Source organism: Eretmochelys imbricata, chromosome 8, assembly GCF_965152235.1.
Source record: "Eretmochelys imbricata isolate rEreImb1 chromosome 8, rEreImb1.hap1, whole genome shotgun sequence".
NCBI classification, from domain to species: Eukaryota; Metazoa; Chordata; order Testudines; family Cheloniidae; genus Eretmochelys; species Eretmochelys imbricata.
This window is the reverse complement of record NC_135579.1, coordinates 73,266,699-73,278,885: the sequence shown is the minus strand read 5'-3', so window position 1 is coordinate 73,278,885 and position 12,187 is coordinate 73,266,699. Positions and strand designations below refer to the sequence as shown.

The 12,187-nt window shown below is 41.1% G+C and overlaps 1 long non-coding RNA gene across 4 annotated transcripts in view; it reads left to right on the top strand.

Moving 5' to 3' along the window:
• LOC144269534 (uncharacterized) overlaps positions 1–12,187 on the top strand; it is a 78,635-nt gene that overhangs the window by 22,733 nt on the left and 43,715 nt on the right. The window contains exons 2-3 of one of the 4 annotated variants that reach the window (XR_013346953.1): positions 473–586; positions 2,434–2,579. The exons of 1 other annotated variant lie outside the window; for it this stretch is intronic. This is a non-coding gene — a long non-coding RNA (uncharacterized LOC144269534). Of the gene's footprint in view, positions 1–472; positions 587–2,433; positions 2,580–9,518; positions 9,561–12,187 lie in introns of all 4 variants that reach the window. 2 more of the 4 variants (XR_013346951.1, XR_013346952.1) reach the window with 2 other exon arrangements.

The following is a 12,187-nucleotide window of genomic DNA, read 5'->3' as shown; positions in this document are numbered from 1 at the left end:
ATTCAGAGAAGTTCAGATAACTTTGAAATATTGTTTATTAATAATAATACTGAGCTCTTACATTTAGCTAACCACTCAAAATTTGAGTATTTAATTTGATCCTACTTCTAATGTTTTTGAAATTCACTCTTTATAAAGTGCAATATCTTGATGGAATATAGCCTTGTAGGGCCTGATCCTGTAAAATATGGATGACCTTGGGAAGTGCTGAACACCCTTAACTCCCATTGGCTTTGATGAGTTTTGAAGACACTGAGTAATTCTCAAGATGGGGCATGTTTTGTTCTTATTCAAATATGCTCTTCATTAGGGGACATGAGGGCAGCAAGGTAGCACAGTGTTCGGGCACTGAACTGGTAGTCCTTTACATTCCTTGGACAAGTCATTTTAACTGCTCTGTATCTCAGTTTCCCTCACCAGTGATCAGGAAGAGGGGAAAGCATTATATAAATACTACTATTTGTTGTTCAAGACAGCTGCACATTTACCTGTCCAGATCTGAAAGTCGGAATTTGAACTACAAGAAGATTTTAGTGGAAATCACTGCAGTTTTAGATAGATTACTGAAGCACAGTCTGAAGTGAAGGTGAGAGGGGGCATTTTAACAACGTCTAAAAGCTTTCTAGAAGTTTGTATGATTTTCTGTGGGAGTTTAGGGCATTCATATGTTCTCCCCTCCCCAGATTATTAGTGAGCTTTGCTGCCAGATTTCCATTTTGGAGTTGTAGAAAAACTTTTCCGATAAAAATTAGATATTTCAAACTGGGAAGGTTCAAACATTTGTACGTCTTGAATTTTTATAAAATATTATCAGATCTGCTTGACCTTTGCTTATATTTACATGCTTATCTTAGCAGGACTCTGAGAGTATGTACAACTGTATCCAGGAGGAGCCATTGGCCTACCTGCATGCCGGACAGTGATAAAGTGCTGGGCCCATGCACAAGTCTGAGCCACAATCCTGGCTCCAATAAAATCTATGGGAGTGTTGCTATTGACTTCAATGGGGTCAGGATTTTGGCCCTGGGAAGGATAAAGTGGGCATAAACTCATTTTAAGATTGCTGTAGGATACATGGAGGATGCTCTTTTTCAATCTTGACTGTATTATACTCAATGGACCAGATTTAGATGGCCTGCTATTTGACCCCAGTGCAGCCCAAGAGCAAGGGGACCACAACAGCCATCTCTGTAGCTCCTAGATTTTCAGACTGCTGGGCACCAGTCCAGTACCGTTGAACAATTTTAAGCATAAAGGTCAAAAGATGCGGCCCTTTGTATACAAGGTCTATTGAGACAAAGAAAGGAGTGGGAGTAACGTAACAATTAAAAAAAAAAAAGATTGTGTAAAGATTGTATCGTATTCTGTTACTACTGTTTGAGAAAAGTAAGTCATCCTGTAATTAACTAATACATTGTATTGCTTATACACAGCTTTGCCAGTTTCTGGCTCTTCAGTGCTGAACCTTGCAAACATGCCATTCTCTTAATGCAGTTTTTTGCATGAGAAGATAGACGCATTAACATGAATGTATAGTTTGGCAAAATGACTGCCTTCACTGTAAAAAGAGATTAATTAGTATAGCAAAAACAAATTAGGATTGTCGTAATGTACACCTGATTAGTATCTCTTCAGTAACAATTAGATGCTGGTAAACTTGTTAACCTGAAGTTTTGTGCATTCTCTCTCTCTCTCTCTCTCTCTCTCTTTTTATTGAAAGAAGTAGAGTTTGGAAACTCCTGTGGATATCTCAGTGTAGTTTTCTTGCCAACAAGCTGGGGGATGCAGGCTGACATGCAGCCTGTTTCTAATAGCACACACACTGTTTCTTTATTTAGAGCCTCTTTACCAGTATCAATTAAACCCCAGTTAAATTTGACACATCTTAACCTTGCGTTGGATCCAATTCATTGCTACAGCAGAACCCATATGGCACTGAGACAGTTGCAGGCATCAATTCATTGGTTATGTAGAGTTACTGGCTGAATGCCAAGCAGTAATCACTGCTTTTTGTTAATAGACATGTTTGCTTTTGCAGTCATTTCTATACACAGTGCTCTAGATTAATTAGAACAAAATCTGTCATCCATCTAAAAAACAACCAGAACACTCTCTCTGTTTTTTTTTTCTTCAGATTTAAAGAGAGAGGAATTCTGGCAAAATAGATGTATTTTATTCTGGAATAACCTATTTTGCTTTGTTGAACATACATTTATTTGTTATTCAGATTTAATAAATAATTAAGTAGAAAGAGAACTAGGGAAAAAGAACTGGAGATCTAAAATATACACATTCCACTCAGAGATTAGTGGATTTCCTCAGAGTGAATTTATGTTAAGTGGGAGATGGTATCCTTCAAAAATTAACATAGCATATGTTTTTCATGAAATAAACAGATTTGTCATTTCATTGAAATATTATGTTTTTTCATAGGATATCCACTCAAATCATTAGTGTGCATATGGAGATCACATGGCAAGATTGTATAATCATCCTTGAGGTTTTAAAGTGGGTTCTTCCATATCCTTTTGAATAATGCCTATTTATCTATTTGAAATTACATCAACATTAATGGACAGGTATGTAAACAGCTTTTGCGAAATATTTCCTATGATACTGATACCAAATTTTAGAGCAGATATGATTGTCATGGTTAAATACCATTCTTTCAATCCTGTGTGTGAATAATCAGCACATGATTGGTGTTGCCAATTGTGCTCTAAACCATTCTGGCTTCAGACCACTTTGTTTTAAATCTACTGTGGTGGACACTTTTCACAGAAAAAACTTTAAAGTATATTGTAGTATTGCATTTATTATGCAATATGTGTTGTACTCAACTTAGTTTCATTAGTACTAGAGTATTTTACAAGAATAAAATAGTGCCACAATGGTGACATCGTACAATCTATTTACCTCCCCAGGTTATTACACTGGTGCCCATCACCATGGTATCAGAAGACCCCATATTTTTGAGACAATGAATTGGTTTGTCATGTGTTGATTTTTAATATGGCTATGAAGAAATTGCTATAGTATTTTTCTTTTCCACTCATTTGTCTACATTCATAGCAAATTATTTTGATACAAATGTCTTCGTGTTGTTCGAGGATAAGTTAGATAACATTTTAGAATGTTTGTTTTCTCAGGCGCTTTTGAATTAAACCCTCCCTCTGCTTGCACACTTGAAAACAGGACAACAGACATGGGGCCTGATTCAAAGCCCACTGGAGCCAATGGGAATCTTTTCATCTACTTCAATGGACTTTGGATCAGGCCCACTATTCTGGAATTTTAGTATTGCCTTCCCAAAAGTACATTAGACCAGTGATTCTCAAAGCCGGTCCGCCACTTGTTCAGAGAAAGCACCTGGCGGGCCGGACCGGTTTGTTTACCTGCTGTGTCTGCAGGTTCGGCCAATCGCGGCTCCCACTGGCCGCGGTTTGCCGCTCCAGGCCAATGGGGGCTGTGGGCAAGGGACCAGCTTTGAGAACCACTGCATTAGACTATTGTTAGTCGAACTGATGGATTTTGAATGGGTGTCCAGCACCCTTTAAAATAATCCACGACTAACATATTAAAGAAAAATGTATGCAGTATTCAATTGTTAATGATTTAGATCAGTTTTCATTTAACAAAATCAGTAAGCTAAGTTTGTAAGCTGTTATGTATTTGTTTATTTTAATGATTTAACTTGACTTGTTCTTTAGTATAAGATTTAAATAGAAATCCTTGCCTCTTCCTAAATCTCTGTAATCATATTACTTGTTATATGTTACATATAACTTGGTTTTGGATGGAAGAAGAGTGAAAAAGTACATTTGGTGGAAGTTAAAATCCTTTTCAAACTTTTTTTTAGTGTTCAGTTTATGTTTTAGTATTCCAATACTGTTGGTCCATTGTTTGGTACTACAGCTTTATCAGCAGAATGTGTGGCAGATGGTTTACATTTGCATTAGCCTTCTGGAAAAGGAATAAGCTACCAACAACATAAGCTGCAGCTTTTCTTTTCAAAATTTATAACAAATTGGTCAGAATGGCATTTAAAAAAACCAACAACCAATATTAACACCACTATCTCCCATTCCTTTTCTGAAGAGGAATAATGACTCCCACTCCAACACTGTCATTTGCACATGTTTTTCACTCAAAATGTTTGTTAAAATGATTTAGGTGTTTCATTTTGCAAAATGACTTTTATAAAAAGACCTTCCTTTTTGCCCCACAGTCACACTTAATTTCATTTGTCACTTGTTATGGAGTGGAGTATGTGAAACTGGTCTATATTATTTGTTCTAGCCTGTACTGGATAATTTATTACATTAAGAAACCAATAATTTTTAAATTTAATCAGATTTAATAAGATTCATTCTCCTATTCACATTTGCTTAATTTAAGGATATTAAATCTGCTTAGGAATGAGCTGCCTCTCAAAGCCTCATATGTCTATTAAAGGATTTTATTCCTGATGTGTTAATAGGATTTAATTATATTAGCCCTATAGTCCAGAGACACATCACAGTTGTTAAACTGATAAAGCAAGCAAAAATCATGCTAAAAAAGTAATGGCCAGCCTATGTTTTTAAAAGAATATTAAGGCTTGATCATTTTTACTGTCTCTGTGTTGTGTGGATTTACATCACACTGAAATTTAAAATTTAGAACGCTGAACACAGTGGAAGGTAAACTTCCTTTTCTAAATGCATTTAAAACCAGGTTAACACAGAAATAAACAAGTCCAGTTTAAATACTCTATCTCTAAATTGTTCCTTATCTCTGATTCAAAGAGATTTATTTAAACAAACTTCTGGTTTTCTTTCACCTTTCTTTTGACTGTTGAACTCATGGTTTTGTGTATGAAACAGAGCTGCAGCAAGTTGTTATGAAAACTGAAGATGTTAAATATTGCCTGGATTTCTTTCTTCCCTGTGGCTAATTATGTTTAATGACAAACAGTGGAGGAAATGGAAAACAATTGCTTGGGGACTGTCTACTGTGGCATGGTGGGGGAGACAACCATAGGAGGGAGGCACAGACTGCTGTAGTCTGTAAATCTTGTCAGTTTCTCCATCAGCATTATTTGCATCGATCAAAAGTGTTGGCTCTTGTCAAGTTCATATGAAAGCTAAATGTACAGAAGTCAGTGTTTCTGATGGCTGCAGACAACTCTGAGATGGAAAAAACTACAAGATTTGCATAGAATCACAGGGAAGGGGGGAAAAAACCCTAGCAATATGCCATCCAGTTGGATATTTTGCTTCCAAAATTACGTTGACGCATGTTATGGCACATTTCCACCAGTAATCACAGACATACTGCATATATTTCAGGAAGTTTTAGGCCCTGATTTTTCCTCTCATTTATACAGAGCTAGACTTTGAGCCCCACTTTGAGCACATAGCGTGGGCTGCTTTTATTTGGGGAAACTAGAAATGTAAAGGAGGATCTTAGCTTCCCCCTCCCCCCCCCAAAAAAGTAATTTTCTGGCACTTCTCCTTGCCAAGATAGCCTTGAAAATGTAAACTGGTATAAACAGACCTCTATCTTAGGAAGGGACAAACAGCTGGACTCTACTTCTCTAGCAGGAGGTTGGCGAAGAGGAACAGAAGATTTTGCATCAGATTATCATTTTTGTTTTGGCCCCTTTATGCTACTAGAATGGACCAGCAAGTTGCGTGAGGTCAGTTGAGAATTTTTGCAGGATGGGGAGTGGGGTGGGGGTGGGGGGGTGCGTGTAACAGGGTTGTCTGGCCCTGTTCTGGAGGGAAGCCCAGCAGGCAGGTGCTGGGAATTGGCTGATCTAGCTTGAGAATATAAAAAAGGGCCAAAGCCCACCACGAGAAGTAGGGAACTAAGAGAGAGTTGGGAGCATTCTCTCTTGTGGCTGCAGTTGTTGAGGGTGAGGAGGCCCTGTGGACCCTCAGGCTGGGGATGTTCAGACCCTTTTGTTATCAGAGGGTCCCATAATCTCAGCTGCATTTCCTTTTGTTTTGTGTTGGAATATAAACAGAGTCTTGAGAAAAGGGGCTGTAAATGGAACTGGGTGTGTCTGATTGTTTGTCCCAGGCTGATGATCCCATCCACCAGTATACAGGGGCATAACTGACTCTTGCACCATTACCCACTTCTGCCACAGCACCTGGACATGTTGAGGTGGGAGAGATGTAGGACTACAGAGAAAAGTTTAAAAATGTGAACCCTAAAGTCTAAACAGCCAGAAGGTAAACAGAAAGAACCTCACATGTATTATTTGTTTTAAAATTTCATGGTCTTTAAACCAATCTCATAATTTTAAATACTTGAGATTGACAGTTCTGGTAGTGTGGCTAAAGCATGCTGTGCTCCAGCTGTGCTAAGGGCTAGTTCTCAAGGGAGTGCAGATCAACCCGGAGAATCAAGGGCCACAATTAATTCCTTGACAGCCCTATGAGCACTTCAATGAATATGGGTTTCCCTTTCAACATGGTAATACTGGCTCTGCTTTTATTCCTACATAAATCCTTTGACTTCAGTGATGTTACTCCTGATTTACACCTATGTAAATGAATAGTGTATTGGGACCATGATGTGGCTTTTATGTTAAGAGTTTTATTAAAAATTGATTAAATTGTTAATTCAGGTATGTCATCACTTGCTCGCAGGGTTTTATTTCTGTGTTTATATATGTGTTTGTATATATTCAGTATTACATAATTTGCACCGTGAACTCAAGACCTTTAAGTTTGTGCATGAAGTGTCCACACAGTGGAGTTATAGTGCAGCACTTTGGTGCGCACTGCTACTCACCTCCCCTTACTCCAAACTGTGGGGTAGTGTAGATATGCCTTAAGAACCGATAATGGAAACTGTACTAGCCAGGAGGAATTTAATGGAGTGTGCTTTTCCCTGATTGTCAGAAACAAAGGAAAGAAAATGCCTATATTAGACTTTTAAGGATAATCATACAGTTCCACCTATGGAATATTCATTCAGCTGTGTTCAGCAACCTATAAATATGCATTGTGAAAGAGCAGGAGAAAACTGGGAATATGTCTTCACCATGCCACATGGCATGGAAATCTTCTCTTTAAACCTGCTCTTGTTACATGGAGAAAAGTGGTTCAACATCTAACTTCTGCACATTGCCGTTTTGGCTCCTGGTAATGGTGTTGGTAGTGGAACAACTCACCTTTATTACAGGTTTCTATATGGCACATCCAGATTCTGGAATATGATGGAGGATCCGCCTAAGGAAACACTAGTGTGGAAGAAGATTCTAAATTCAGACTTGGGTGCTGTAAGCAATGTTAAAGAATTCATCCATAAAAATGGAGAAGTCTTCATAGGCTGATAAAAAGGCAAAGAGATGACAAGTATGCAAATTGAATTCTAAAGTTTCTGGGTGTGGTACTAATGAAGAGCACATTTATAGATTGAGAAATAATAACAAAGCTTAAAAATTAGTTTCCTTGGCTAGATACAGTGACATAAAATACACTATTGTTTAAATATACTCCCTATGTTTATAAAATCAAAGTCCTGATAGGTGGCAGGAAGCTGTATATGGTTCTCAGAGGCTCGTTTGTGTGTATGTCTATACAAGAGAGGGAGAAAGGAGTATGTCAGGTACTTGGCATTGGTGAAGTTCTACCTTTTGATTTTTGTCCTCATTATAAGTGAAGAAAAATGACATGACCCTTTGTCCCTTACGTCACAGAAAGCAGACAAAGGATGTGATTCATTAACATAGAAAAGTTAGGAGATCAAACAGTTGGGAGGGAATATATAATATTTATTAGTATTAAGACTGATGCTGTGTTATTAAGTAACTTTGCTTAAAATGTACTGGACAGAGAATAATAATAAGTATTTAAGGTCTACTGTAAGGAAATCAAATTATATTTGCAAAACTTTATTATTGTTTGAGTTATTAGAAAGTAGAGAGAGAAGGTGGGTGAGGTAATATCTTTTACTGGACCAACTTCTGTTGGTGAGAGAGACAAGCTTTCGAGCCACATGGAGCTCTTTTTCAGGTCTCTATGAAAGGTGCTCCCAGTATCACAGCTAAATGTAAGGTGGAACAGATTGTTAGCAAAAGCAGTTAGCACACATTATAAGGGACCATTCAAGGTAGAGTGGCCTGTTAACACCTCTGCAGTCATAGCACAAAAAGAGGGGGTTAGTGGGTTACAGATTGTTGTAATAAGCCATAAATCCAGTGTCTCTGTTCAGTCCATGATTTTTAGTGTCTAGCAGAGTTATGAATTTAAGCTCCCAGGCTCGTTTTTTGAAAGTGTTGTGCATGTTTCCTTTGAAGATGAGGACTGATAGGTCAGATATAAAGTCATTGGTTTATGAAAAGTGTTCACCCACAGGTGAGTGGGGTGGTTTTTGTCGTCTTTTATCATTTTCCTGTGTGAGTTCATTTGAGAGTGTGGAGGTTTCACCCACATAGCTGCTGTTGGGGCATTTAGTGCACTGGATGAGATACATCACATGTTGTGATAGACACGTGTCGGGCCCATGGATCTGAAAGGTGTGTTGTGGGAAGTGTTGATCATTGTAGCAGTGCAGAGACGTTGGCAGGTTTTGCATATCTGTTGTTCTGTCAGGGTCTGGTGCCACTTTGAGGTGGTGTGTCCAGGTCTGTGGGGAGCTTGCTTCTGATAATGAGCTTGGTGAATATTACTAGAAAGTCATGAAATTGGATATTCACAGAAATAAAATACTATAGGAGGAATACAAGGTATTCATCTTGCAGGCATGCATCTTGTTTCCCAACACAACACTCAAAAGAAAGCCATCTTCTTCCATTCTTTCAAGACAAATGTACACAAGGGATTGCTGGGACTCAGGAACCTGAAGCTGCAAATCTCTGTCTTCATATCTTCTACTGCAGAAAGAGAGTTCAGGTTCAAGCTACTAGCTGGCAAAGCTCATCTGCTGCTTCAGAAGTAAGTTCACATACAGGAGAGTGAGAAGGAAAAGAATTTCTTGCCACAGTGAAACAAATCAGAGAGACTGCAGGATGCAGAAACCTCAGCCCTGTTTCCTCCAGGAATCCCTCACACACATCTGTCACCTGTTATGATTACAGAATTTCAGTGCTGCACCCTGACAACTCTGTCCCTCCCACTGATGAATCTGTACAAAGTTCTTTCTTTTCGGAAGACAAGATAGTGTCTCTTAGCTCTTCTCTGTTGTATGGATTAAGCAAACATATGTAGCCCAGGGGATTTTGTCTGAAGCTTCCACATACAGCAAAGGAGGGGAGAAACACACTTGCAGCTTGTCAAGGAGGTAGACATGAAAAAGCAAACTAAAAAATTTAGCACAAATAGGGGGCAAACCTCACAGCTTAACTTATATGCATTGCTAGTGAAGCAAACATTTCTGTGCTTAATTCTGTTTAGGGTTTTGCTTTCCAGGTTCCCTTTAAGTGCATCAGTGCTCCTTCCTTATTCTTAATGCTTGCTTTTTTTCTGCTACAGAACAGTATGTCCTTGCAGAGATATCATTGTTATCTTTCTGTGTCATAGATAACCCAGCTCTCACTCCTCACCATCAAGGCATCAGTCAAGGTAATTTGCCTCTTGTTCCTCTTTCAGTGCTTCCTTTTCATTTGTTTGTCAGGGTACTGTGTGTCCTGGGCCTCTTCTCAGTCTATTCATCCTAACCTAAGGGTGGGTTGAGATTCTCCTTTCACATTTTCCTTCTTCTTGTTGCTACATTTCTCCATATTCCTTAGTCCTTCTCAGTGTCCATCCACTCTTTCTGACGTGTTTGCCATAATGGTGCCTTGCTTCATAATATAGCCAGTCTGATTTTTCTGAATAACTTCAGCTGGTGTTTTGAGTCCCTTCACTTTCACTTTTAGAATGGAAACCATCTTGCATTTTGTATGGCATAGCTGTCTTGAGATTTCTACAGTAACAAGAACACTGTACAGGTGCTACACCAAACCTCTTTAGGTTTTCGGTAGTCACTGGGTGTGGCAGTTGGTGCGTCTCATTTCTGATGTCATCTTTGTTGTTGGACTATGTCAGTGTGTGATTTCTGTCTCTCAAAACTATCTACACTTCCGTACACAAGTGCTGGCTTTCCAGAGTGCCGGGGGGTGCTCAACCCCTGGCTTTGCCTCAGGCCCCGCCCCCACTCCACCCCTTACTCCAAGGTCCCCCGCTGCCCACGCTCTGCCCTGCCCCCACTCCACCCCTTCCCTGAAGGCCCACCCCTGCCCTGCCTCTTCCTGCCCCCACTCCACCCCCTCTCCCAAGCACGCCGCATCCTCGCTCCTCCCCTCAGCTTCCTGCACGCTGTGAAACAGCTGATTGTGGTGGGCAGGAGGCGCAGGGAGGTAGGGGGGGAGGCACTGAGCTGTGGGGCCCTCCGGTGGGCAGGAGGTGCTGGGGCAGTGGAGGAAAGCTAATAGGGGGACTGCCGGGGGTGCTTAGCACCCACCATTTTTTCCCCATGGGTGCGCTAGCCCCAGAGCACCCATGGAGTCAGTGCTTATGCTTACATGCTTCACACAGACTTATAAAATGGGACTTGGAGAGATTACACTAGTAACAAAAATATTCACTTCTGCGCTACCAGACACTATAGAGTTCCATATATTTTATTACCGTAGAATGTCTCATATGCTTCAGGGCACAAGCCATCTTTTAACTAATGGAGGCTAGAAAGAAGTTTTTCCTGTGAACAGGCTATTCCCTAAATGTCTACTGCATTGTTTGTTGTACCTTCGTTTGAAGCATATGGTATTGGCCAATGTCAGAGACAGGATACTGGGCTGGATGCAGCACTGGTCTATTCTTGTGTTCCTAGTTTTGCAATATTACGCACTGCACAAGATCGTAGGTGCAATTGGCAGGGTTGGAGTTGACTGTATTCTTTGTGCATGCATGTATAATGGAGCTCAAATGGGGTGGTGCTTTTTAAAGGCATTGTCTATTTATGATTCAAAAACCCTATAGCATTACTCAGTATTTGATTATGTCTGTAGAGTCCAGTATATTTCTACTGTGTATGTCTGTGATGGGGCTCACTCACCACTATGGTGCCTTCTGCTGGCTGTCCTGGGGATTAACTCTGTTCGCCAGTGCTCCCTCCTCTGGTGGTGCCTTGCCACCATCACTTTTGTTCCAGGACCTCTGCCACTCCCAGGACTGCAGTGTCTTCTTCAGTAAAACTGCCCTCCAGCTGTGCCACACTCTGTGTTACTCCCTTCCGGGGTGACCTGCAATTTCTGTCCAGTCACTTCTCTCAGTGGCAACTGCACTCCATTGTCCTGGGGCTGCTTCCCATGTGGCTCCATAACCGTCTTCTTCCCTTACCTCAGGGCCTCAGCCTGAAGGCCTTTGCAGCCAGCCAGGAGCTCTCTCTAGCTCCCCTGGTCCCTGCTTGTAGCACTGCTTTGTCCCAGGTGCTGGCCCTCCTTCTCGGCGCCTGGTCTTCTCCCCTCAACCTCCAGTCAGCTACTGCTCTCCAGCCCTTCTTATATGAGCCTGCCTGGCCATGATTGGCTGCTTCTTTCAGCGCCTTTCTAATTGGCTGCCTCCGGCGCTGCTGCTCTGGGGCTGCTTTTAATGCCTTTTCTGCCAGTGAGGGACAGCCGCCCTCTCACAATGTTACATGAGGTTTGCAAAAAGGATCATAATAAGGTAATGTTTTCTGATTTTAGTGAAGCTAATTTTTGTTAATAAGTTACTTTGTGGTCATAATTGGAAAATGTTAGTGTTTGACTTAGGAATCAGAGATGCTGCTGCAAAGAAGTGTATAACTGTTTTCAGTTTTGTATGCCAAACCTTGAGATCACAAGACAATATGAATTATTGCGTGAGAATCTACCACTTGTACAAAACTAGCAATTGTAATGAACCCTTTTTTCCTACTTCCCCAGTTAAATTCATATATTTTTATTAATTAGTACCAGGGCTGTCCCCAGGGGTGTGTGGGGCCCTGGCCAGCCCACCCACCTTCCAGCCCAGGCCCTGCCCCACTCCACCCCTTCCCCCAATGCCCCTGCCCTGCCCCCACCCCACCTCTTCCAGCCCGTGCTCCACCCACTTCCCACCCCATTCCATCCCTTCCCTCAACCCCCGCACCTGCCTCACCTCTTTCTGGCTTCCACCCCCTCCCCCAAGGGACGCCGGGGGCTGGCGGGGTGGAGTGGGGCGGATTGGGGCCAGGTCGCTCGCTGCTG